Below are 12,259 nucleotides of genomic sequence, written 5' to 3' on the forward strand. Positions count from 1 at the left end.
CTGTTATGGAATTACACTGAGATGTTATGGATATGGATGTGAAGAATTGAATATTCTGTCTCTAACAGAGCTGTGTTGTTTTGATGTTATTAGGTACAAATCCCCACACAGACACAGAGCTGAGCATGGAACTGTTAGATGAGATTTGTTTGTGAAGAATGAAATAATTTTTAAATTTATACTTAATATCCCAATCTCTAACAGTTTTGCTCTACATAGACACAGAGCTGAGCATGGAACTGTTATGGAATTACACTGAGATCTTATGGATATGGATGTAAAGAATTGAATATTCTGTCTCTAACAGAGCTGTGTTGTTTTGATGTTATTAGGTACAAATCCCCACACAGACACAGAGCTGAGCATGGAACTGTTATGGAATTGATAGATGAGATTTGTTTGTGAAGATCTTTAACAGAGCTGTGCTTGCCTCACACAGACACAGAGCTGAGCATGGAACTGTTATGGAATTACACTGAGATGTTATGGATATGGATGTGAAGAATTGAATATTCTGTCTCTAACAGAGCTGTGTTGTTTTGATGTTATTAGGTACAAATCCCCACACAGACACAGAGCTGAGCATGGAACTGTTATGGAATTGTTAGATGAGATTTGTTTGTGAAGATCTTTAACAGAGCTGTGCTTGCCTCACACAGACACAGAGCTGAGCATGGAACTGTTATGGAATTGTTAGATGAGATTTGTTTGTGAAGAATGAAATAATTTTTAAATTTATACTTAATATCCCTATCTCTAACAGAGCTGTGCTGTTTTGCTCTACATAGACACAGAGCTGAGCATGGAACTGTTATGGAATTGTGAAGAATTGAATATTCTGTCTCTAACAGAGCTGTGTTGTTTTGATGTTATTAGGTACAAATCCCCACACAGACACAGAGCTGAGCATGGAATTGTTAGATGAGATTTGTTTGTGAAGAATGAAATAATTTCTAGATGTTTCAATACTCAATATCCCTATCTCTAACAGAGCTGTGCTTGCCTCACACAGACACAGAGCTGTTATGGATATAAATGTGAAGAATTAAATGTCTCTAACAGAGCTATGCTGTACTGATGTTATTAGGTACAAATCCTCGCACAGACACAGAGCTGAGCATGGAATTGTTAGATGAGATTTGTTTGTGAAGAATGAAATAATTTTTAAATTTATATAATATACCTATCTCTAACAGAGCTGTGTTGTTTTGATGTTATTAGGTACAAATCCCCACACAGACACAGAGCTGAGCATGGAATTGTTAGATGAGATTTGTTTGTGAAGAATGAAATAATTTCTAGATGTTTCAATACTCAATATCCCTATCTCTAACAGAGCTGTGCTTGCCTCACACAGACACAGAGCTGTTATGGATATAAATGTGAAGAATTAAATGTCTCTAACAGAGCTATGCTGTACTGATGTTATTAGGTACAAATCCTCGCACAGACACAGAGCTGAGCATGGAATTGTTAGATGAGATTTGTTTGTGAAGAATGAAATAATTTCTAGATGTTTCAATAATAATATAATTAAATCTATACTCAATATCCCTATCTCTAACAGAGCTGTGCTGTACTGACACACAGACACAGAGATGTTATGGATATAAATATGAAGAATTAAATGTCTCTAACAGAGCTGTGCTGTACTGATGTTATTAGGTACAAATCCCCGCACAGACACAGAGCTAAGCGATATCAGATTTGTCCTCTCCATACATTGTGAGGTCCAGTAGCGTACGCAGGATTTCGTCAAGGGGGGGGTTTATTTCTAAAACTTTCTCCAAATTCACATTACCTTTGATTTATTATACTTTAATTAAATAATAATAATCACTATTAATTAATAATACTTATAATTAATTAATTAGCTGAATTACTACTAATAATACTACTAATACCACTACTACTATTATGTAGTAGAGATCTACATAAATATACCATTTACGAAAACAATAGAAAGAAATTACTTTGTAATCATTCAATTTTTATCAAATCCTGGGAGCATTTTTTTTTTTTTTTTTTTTTGTCTGGTCAACGAGGTGAGATATTTTAAGGGTGAAGAAAATCCATAAAACAAGAAAATGTATTAAAATAAATTGAAATAATTAAAGTATGGAACTCATCCAAGGAGCTGCGATGGTCTGGTCGGTAGAGCATCTGACAACCACGCGGGAGATCCGGATTCGATTCCCGAAATTGGTTGGAATTTTTCCGGCTTCTTCCCCGCATAAATGTCCCCGATAATTCACATCTGGATTGTCTCACTGTTCTTACCAACAAAACATTTTCCAATAGTTAAGCTTATTGTCGTTTGAATAATTGTCTAGTCAACAAGGTGAGACATTTTAAAGAGAGACATTCAAACGTGCTGCGGTAAATAATACAATGGGAAGGCAGACTGGTGACTGTATTCTTGTCCACCTAGCCTTTGTCTATACATTAGCCTCTAACAACGAACCAAGAACTTTCTTTAGTTAATTCTCATTGTTCACACAAAAAAAATACATGTTCGTTGAACACTGGCGTACGTAGAGGCATGGCCGATGGTTAGAGGCACATACTTTTGGTAAATAAAAAAGCAAAATTTCAGTATAAAAACAGAGTCAATTTCGGGTTCAAAAGCTGTAAATAAAATGAAATTTCGCTGTTATATCGGTGAAAAAGCGGTATATAAAATTACATTTTGGTTTTAAAAATGTGAATATAATCCCAATTGATTTAAAAACTGAACTATTACACAAAATAAACATATCCCTTCTAATAGCACATTAAATCATTACCAGAATATTAAGTTTATTCCTGTATAGAGGAGTCCATTTTTGCTTTTCAAATATTTACAGCAAAATTAATCAATTTTCCGTGAATTGCATAACACACAGGATACTTCAGACTTCAGAAAGTGTCGCGTCGGTATATAAACGGTAAATTTCGTGTTTAAGAGTCTATTTCGCAATTTGCAGTTCATTTCGCATCATTTCGTGACAAAACAGGGTAGGAAAATGCACCTCACACCTTTCAGAAACCTTAAAAATTAACATTGCAATGTGTTATTTCAAATTTCGTGTTCTTTTTGTCAAAAACGAAATATGCATGCCTCTACCGATGATGCTACAGCCCCTACCAAAATTTTGAGAAAATCAGAATTTTCAAATAAAAATCCGTTAAGAACTTTAAAAAAACAAAATGTGTAAATACGAAACCTCTTTTAAAGTGAGTCCCGATTACCATTTTTGTCTTTGAATACAATTTTAATAGACTGAAAAGCTCCAAAAATACGAAATATTTTATTATGCATCCTGCCCTCCAAAACGAAGCCATGTGTCATCCACATTTACTATTCCGGCCCCTCCCCCACCAAAAAACTGCGTACGCCAGAGTATTGAACATTGGGCATGAGTTTACAAACATATTCGTGATTAGGAGTTCACAATTAGTGAGTAGGCGAAATTTCATAGAAATTGGAGAGTGGTCCGGTATTGTAAACTCGTTCCATTTTTCTTTGTATTTATGCTAATGGAACCTAACCTAACAGACCTAACCTAACCTCGTAGGCATTCCTCGTCGTGCATAAAGGAAGACCATTGAGGAATATCGAAAGAAAGATGGTTCCGAATTGCTGTGTATGGACAATCACCGTGGTAAATCGCAAGGTTATTTTACAAGTTCTACACGTAAATGTACAATTTTAACAAGTGAACGCCAAATATGAACTACAGATACGTCACCAGGACACCGAAATTAGTAAGTAGGCGAAATTTTATAGAAATTGGAGTGTGGTCCGGTATTGTAAACTCATGCCAAAATTTTTTCCACAGCATTTTTCATAATATTTCACAAGCTCAAGGGGGGGGTTTAAACCCCGTAACCCCCCCCTTGCGTACGCCACTGGTGAGGTCCCTGTAATATTGTGTTTTGTACTTGCACATGCTCTCCCGGAACTGGTCATTACAAACAACAGGCTGGGCAGTGTTGTGACAGAATACAAATCCCTCAATTTGTTCCAGGTGAGGGAATAGAATTGATTTCTCAGATTCTATTTCTTCCCAGAATTCAGGATTCAGGTGCACAGTTTTTCCTTTGATTATGTTCTTGAACCCTGCTTCTTTCAACATGTCAAGTGTCTTCATGCAGGGTCTCAGGAACATGCCTGTTGTTGCATTGTAGATGTCATGCACATAGACCTGCCGGCCTTTGGGTATGTAAGAAATGTTGTTCTGGATTTTTGGACCTACAGCCACTCCATACACAACAATTGTATCGGTTGATTTGACATTGAGAATTTTGAAGAGATTTTTCATTATGGGATGCATAACTCTTGAATATTTTTCTAGGCCATAGAAATTGCCTTAAATATTGTATACATTTCTACTGCAGAGCACAGTGTGTATGCCTTCCCGATATAGAAGAGCTATGCATGCACCATCAATTTTATCTGTTATTACCCACTCATGTTTAGGATCTATAGGGTATGAATACCTCTCATAATTCAACATAGGTGGGTAATAGACATGTTTCAATTTTGTTGTTGTTTCTTCTTCCATTTTTTTGTATGTATTAATTTAGACCATATTTGAGCTCATAATATTACAGCTGAGACAGAACCCATTCCCTGAGATTTTTCTTCTTAATAGGCCAGGTTGGGAACTTGAAGAATATTTTCATATAATTATTTAAAGCTGTGACATTGTTTTTTTCTATCAGAAATTTATCCATGTAAGATATTGTGGATTCCAGCAACAAATTTTTTACAAATTGATCTCTTACATTTAGGCTTGATTGCTTTATGTTATCCATTTCATATTTTTTGAAAAAATCACTACAATGTTTTTTGATTTCTGATTTTGGAGCACCTGGCATTGTATAGGCCTTATACCCTTGTGTTTTGTACTGTAACATGTTCTTTTGAACTTTGTGATCAGAAACAACAGGCTGGAAATTGTTGTGATAGAACACAAATCCCTTTATATGATCTAGGTGAGGGAACATGATTGATTTTTCAGATTCTATTCCTATCCAGAAATGAGGAGTTACATGCACTGTTCTTCCTCTGATCACATTCTCAAAACCTGCCTCTCTCAACATGTCAAGGGTCTTGGTGTAGGGTCTCAGGAACATGCCTGTTGTTGCATTGAAGATATCATAAACATATATTTTTGATTCTTCAAACATGCAATACATGCTGTTCTGATTTGATTTGTGGCCCTGTCTCCACACCATACACAACAATTGTGTCGCCATCATGGGCATTGACAATTTTGAACAGGTTGGGCATTTCAGAACCCATGCATGGGCAATCCCTGTGGCACAGCACAGTGTCGGACCCCTTATTGTATACAAAATGTATATGGTCCCCATCCAGGCTGTCAGTCATGACCCATTCATCCTGAACATTTACAGGGTGTTCATACTCATCTCAGGTCAATATTTTAGGATAATTGAATTCATCCATCATTGTGTATACACAACATTATATATGCATATATGTATGTATTATTACTTACAGATCATCTTGTATCTTAATTATAACCCATAATTTAAGAACCTTTTCTTCTTGTTTCTTAATGGGCCATTCTATAAATTTGAAAAACATGTTCATGTAATTCCTCAGAGCTGTGACCTGGCAAGCACCTATGTTGTAATCATGCATATAGGATATAGTGCTTTGCAACAGATACTTTTCAACAAATTGTTCCCTTACATGAGGATCTGATTTTTTCAACTTGATCATGCCATGTTTGGAAAAAAATTTGAAGCAATGATCTATGATTTCTGTTTCTATTGCCCCGGGACTCACATAATTTGTGTACCACTGTGATTTGTACTTGAACATGTTTTCATGGAATTTTGAATCCAATACAACAGGCTGGGCAGTATTGTGACAGAACACAAATCCTTTTATCTGATTCAGGTGTGGGAACAGGATTGATTTTTCAGATTCTATGCTCTCCCAGAATTTATCATCAGAGTGCACAATTTTTCCTCTAACAATGTGATGAAACCCTGCCTCTCTCAACATGTCAAGGGTCCTGGTGTAGGGTCTCAGGAACAGCCCTGTTGTTGCATTGCAAATGTCATAGACATAAACCTGTGAACCTTATGGAATGTAAGATATGTTGCCTTTGATGTTGGGTCCTATCACCTCACCATGCACAACAATTGTATCTCCCAGACCGGCATTGATAAGTTTGAACAGTTTCCACATTGCAGGGTGAATTGTTTCTGCATAATTATCCAGGTTGGTTGCAACATTGTATTTTTTTTTCCTGCTACAAATCACAGTGGGTGATCCTTCCTGATACACAAGGCCTATGTGGGACCCATCCAGGCTGTCAGTCATGACCCATTCATCTGTGGGATTTACAGGATATACATATTTTTCACAGTTTAATATTTTTGGGTAATTGAATTTTGTTGTTGTAATCAACTCAGACATTATTGACAGAATATAATTATACTCAAAACTTACCTCTATAATATATGACAAGCTGCAATAATCTGGGTGTATGAGATGTTTTATTGATTTTATGTTTCTGTATTTTTCAGGCTCTCTTGTCGGAAAACATGCAATTTACACTTGCAGCAAATATTTATTTACCTTGATTGCTGTCTCTGCTGAAATAATCAGGGCTGCCTGCTGCTTGTTGATTCCCAATTGCCAGATTCCTGTGCCTGAAATCACACTGAGAGGCTGGACAAAACTCTCCCACAATTGCATATATCATGCAAATTATTCTGCCCCAGTGCCTCAACAATACAATCATAAGTACAATCTCTAAATTTTTGCCTTATAAAATACATGACAAGCTCATTCAAATATATATAGTTGGAATTTGATACAAACTCTGGATTGAAATCTTCACCACTGTACAAATTCCCATTATCAGTTGTAACAAATTCAATCTTCTTATTTTTAGATATCTTGTTAATAATTTTATTTGAATATTTATAATGTCTCCCATTTGAACTCTGAGATGCAATCATGCACATCCTATACTCAAAACAATGCTCATAGCAATTGTTGAACCAATAATTGTCAAACAATTTCAACCTTAAATTATAATGGCACCTGTCTGTATAAAAATTAACAAACAATCCAACAATTCTTTTGTACTTGTTGTATACAAGCCTTTCAAACTTGGTGATAAAATTGAGAAATAGGCCACAAGTGGACCGGAAGTAAATATGTGTGGGTGTGTATGTGGGTGGGTGTGGGTGTGTATGTGGGTGGGTGTGGGTGGGTGTGGGTGTGTATGTGGGTGAGTGTGGTCAAGGTCAAGGTCAAGGTCAAAATAATCGAAAAAATAATCGAAAAAATAATCGAAAAAATAATCGAAAAAATAATCGAAAAAATAATCGAAAAATAATCGAAAAAATAATCGAAAAAATGGTCAAGGTCAAGGTCAAGATCATCTCAAGGTCAAGATCAGTGTGGGTGTATGTGGGTGGGTGTGTGTGTGTTAATACGTTTGGCGTAGTTTTAGGTGTGGGCAAAAAAAAATATCAAGAGGGGCATATTTTTAACAAGTTTATGGACAACAATCTGACAGAAGTGCCTTTTGTAAGTGTGGACAAATCAATCTGAGGGGGCTCATCATTTCACAGGAACTTCCCGAGGGCATTTTTACAAAAATCTTGGATTAGACAGGGTTCCACACTTGAGCAAAAAGCTCATATGGGCATGTTGAGCAAGTTTTAAGTGTAGGCAAATCTGCCTGAGGGGGGTTCATCATTTATCGTCCTGGTTGTATATACTTTTACACTGGATCAAATTAATAGACATACGCTAAAAAACAAAAAAGAACCAATCAGTTACAAAAGTCACGGTTTCTTGAGGTTAATGACAAGTGTTTAGCACTGTCGCCTCAGTCTCTAACGAGAACCAAAAATTAGTGTAGAGTATGCCCGAAAATATGGGATCTATCGAAAGACACCAAGCAAAATAGGTTCATAGATTGTTGCCAAAATTCACACTAAATTTACAAGTCAATATATATATATATATATCCAAGCGTCCGTCTCCGAACAATCTGTTACAACACAAATCAATTAGTTTACAAATTCAGATAATGGGTATTTTTACGTTTGTTTGGAGTAAAGGGTCAAAACATAGAGCAATATTCAATTTGAGACACTAGGTCTGAATTTATTACGTTAATCACCCAACGAAGCTCGATTAACGTTTCAATCAAACAAACAGGTACATTGAACAATTATTAACAACCCTTCCCCTTTAACTCCCACGACGAACTTTCAAATAGATTCAACAATTATCTCCTTTTTTACTCAGAGATTTATACACTAAATCGTAAGAGAGCAAACAAATAAATACAATCATCAAAACACGTCGGCATTCATAACATCAAAAATTTTCTACGCGTAGTTTAAACGTAATACTTTTTATTACGAATCGCGCAGAAACAATTTTCGTTTCGTCTCCCTCTCTCTTAGCATCACGTGTTCTATGCTGGTCACCAACCTTCGCTATTGTTGCCATATTGTCATTCCATTCCTGGACACACTCGCGCAAACATCATTGAAAACAATTGAATAGCGCTCCAGCTTGCGGTTCACACCGTTCGGCAGGGACGGTAATGTGGCAATACAGCACGGCGTAGTGGTTGCTTCTTTTATGCAGTGCATGTTCATTGGCTAGCTAGTAACTAGTGTTGCCAACTGTAATAATTAAACACTATTTCTGTCACGGAAGGGGAAAGGTAGGTAAAGTGACAGTGAGTTTTGTTGGATTGGAAGCACCATATTTTTATTTTATACTAGGTATTTGACCGGATTGACGTTGTGTACGAGTGCTTCTGAACTATAGACAATTTACCGAACCCATAGCTGTGTTCAATGTTATCTACTGCTTATAATCAGGGCTAGGATTTATAGGTAAATACATACTTTAAGTTTGACGAAATATCGCTGAAATTTTGTGATCTTTTTGCAAATAGTAATGTTTGTGGTGATTTAAGGTACATTTTATTGTCAATATTTTTCCATATTTCTAACTTTAATAAATACTTACTTTTACATATTGAAGGAAATATACTTAATTTTACATATTTCAACAGGTTTAATTCACAAATTGTTCATATTTCATAATTTTGGAATTGTTCAAAATAAATAAATTATGTGGCTCCAACAGCATTTCAACTCTTGGCTCCAGCACGTGTTCTTGTAGAAATTGCATAGAGGAAGCTGTCATTTTTGCTGCTTAATGCGAAGCATATTGTTTTCTGTGTTAAAATTGCCATGCTTTGATGGGTGACCAAGTTCATACCAGGGCCGGCGAAAGGGGAGGGAGAACCGTGCCACCGCCCAGAGGGGCAAATTTTCAGGGCGGCAAAATTTGAAGAGAAGAAAAAATAAGCCTATTGAAAACTGTGGTCGAGCTAGATATTCTTTTGCACTTAATAGTAATGAAATAGCATAAGAAGTCTCATTATTTATTTTATATTTTGATGTTTTACTTAGGAATATATTGATTTTCAATTTCCCGTTGCTGCGTAATGACCGGGGGGGGGGGGTCGAAATGGAGCGGCATCTGCCGCCACCGACCAGGGAGGGAGGCAAAATGAATTGCGCCGGCCCTGGTTCATAGCAAAAGAAAAAGCCGCGCAGCTTATCGTCTAGTGGCAGTATATGTACTTGTTATTGTTGTGGAAGCCGGCATCGTTTGTAAATGTACAACAAAGGCAACCGACTATAGCCGATCACAGAGAGGAAATAATAATACTGCTTGAGGAGGAGTGTTGTGGTCCAATTGTCGTGGTTTAAAATGTTGGCATGTTATTATCTGCCATTGCAGTTCCGTACCAGTGTATACGGGGCCTCCCCAATGGCACAGTGGTAGCGTCGTCGCCTTGTAATCAAGGGGTCCCGGGTTCGATACCCGGTGGAGACACATAGTGGTTCGGATTCCACTTTAAACTGTAGGTCCAGTCCCAATTAGCCTTACTGTGCATAAAGTGGACTTAAAACACCAAATCAACCAACCAGTGTATACGGGTTTTGTGAGTGAACAGTTAGAACGCCACGAGTGCATTAATGCAATAAAAAATAATGTTTTTTTTTGTTTGAAATCACTCAAATAAGGAATTGTATGAAGAATTCTTCTTTGCAGCATTTTTGGTAATTTTGCGTATGTGTTAGTTCATATTTTGCAAATTTTTAGTCCATATGTGTGTAGCTACATGCAAAGCCACTTGTAAGTACATATTAATCCTAGTCCTGGTATTATGCATGACGTTTAAAACTCAACGTTAGATAGATCTGAATTCTCCAATTTTCTTCTTGTATGTAACAGCTGTGCATCGGTGCACTGCACCGATTTTTCTATCTGCTCCATTAGCAACACTGCTTCTTGAGTTGTGTCGCGCATCGCACGGCAGAAATATCTGTGATGGACTCTATATATTTTTCTAGCAAAGATGACAAAGGCACCCACCACAACTTCGTTATATATTCTTCTGGGGAAGATCAAGAAGGTGCCCACCACAACTGGGTATATATCTCTTCCTGGTGAAGATGACAAAGGTGCGCACCACAATTGAGTATATACCTTTTTTTCTGGGGAAGATGAGAGAGGAATCCACCAGACTGGTTATATAACTTTTTCTGACGAAGATAAAGAAGGCACCCACCACAACTACAACTTAGTACATATATATCTTTTTCTGCGGAAGATCAGTCATGAAGGTGCCAACCACAACTGGGTATATATATCTTTTTCTGGCAAAGATTACCAAGGGACCCAACACAACTTCGTATATATTTTCTTCTGGAGAAGATTAAGAAGACGACCACCAGAACTGGGTAGGGTATATACAGGGTGATTATAAAGTTTTGATCCATTTCTGTGTAAAACAGATATTAGGATCAAACCAATAATGAGAATGGATAATCTAAGACTTAGTAACACATAATCTAACAAAACGTCTACAGATAATGTAAACCCAACCTCAGAGTAACACATAATCCATCACAGGTTGCACTGAGCCTTATTCCATATGACCACCCTGCACATCCACACAAAACTCCCAAAGACGCACCACTGCACGAAACACCTTTTCTCCGCACAAAACACCTTTTCTAGCATTGCACAATGCTGGAAAATGTGTTTCGTGCAGCGGTGCATTGCTGGGAGTTTTGTGTGGACTTGCAGGATGGTCATTTGGACTAAGGCTCAGTACAACCTGTGATGGATTATGTGGTACTCTGATGTTGGGTTTACATTATCTGTAGATGTTTTGTTAGATTATGTGTTACTAAGTGTTAGATTATCCATTCTCATTATTGGTTTGATCCTAATATCTGTTTTTTCACAGAAATGGACCGACACTTTATAATCACCCTATATATTTTTCTGGCAAAGACCAAGAAAGTGCCCACCACAACTGGGAAAATATCTTTCTCTGGTGAAGATCAAGAAGGCACCCACCACAACTGGGTATATATCTTCTTCTGGGGAATATCAAGAAGGCATTATCACAACTGGGTATATATCTTCTTCCGGGGGATATCAAGAAGGCATTATCACAACATTATCTTTTTCTGGCAAAGATGATGAAGGCACCCACCAAAACTGGGTATATACAGTGACGTGCACTGAGGAGTAGCTAGTCTAGCGGAGATACATCAATCTCGCACCTCGAATTATATTCAAATCACAATATTTGTCTTGTTAAAGCCACAGTTCATATGCAACACTTTCTTTTCCATGCGCTTCTCGTCCAGCGGTACGATCCTCGGCAAACCTGGCTGGATACCCTAGCTCGCTCTTCCTCCACCTGACCAGTTTCCAGGTAGAAACGGCTGCCCGAAGGAAAAAGGAAGATTTCTACCTCTGTCTCCCTTGCCCCCTCACCCTCCCCCCCACCCCTGCTGCTGCAATGGTTGAAAGCCCAGGCTTTCAGGTCCCCCAGTCTATCTCCTATAGGGCAGATAGGGGATTGGTTTCTCATAATTTTTTTTTGTAAATCCTCTGCAGAACTTATGTTCTCAGTACTTACACAACCTTTTACACGTTGTACAATATGTATGTATAATATGGTATGTAGTTTTATTATTTATGAAATGGCAACGTGTTATGTGCAGACAATAACGTTTAGGCTTACCATATTTTTTTGGGTCCAACCCAGAACATACTTGTTACTGCTGAATTTCTGGGTTTTTTTTTTTTACAAAAAAATTGAAATTACTTAAAAGCCTTAACATTTTATTGGAACATTAAACTATAAATTGTAAAAGAAAA

Source organism: Lepisma saccharinum, chromosome 8, assembly GCF_977018435.1.
Source record: "Lepisma saccharinum chromosome 8, izLepSacc3.1, whole genome shotgun sequence".
In the NCBI taxonomy this organism is placed as follows: Eukaryota; Metazoa; Arthropoda; class Insecta; order Zygentoma; family Lepismatidae; genus Lepisma; species Lepisma saccharinum.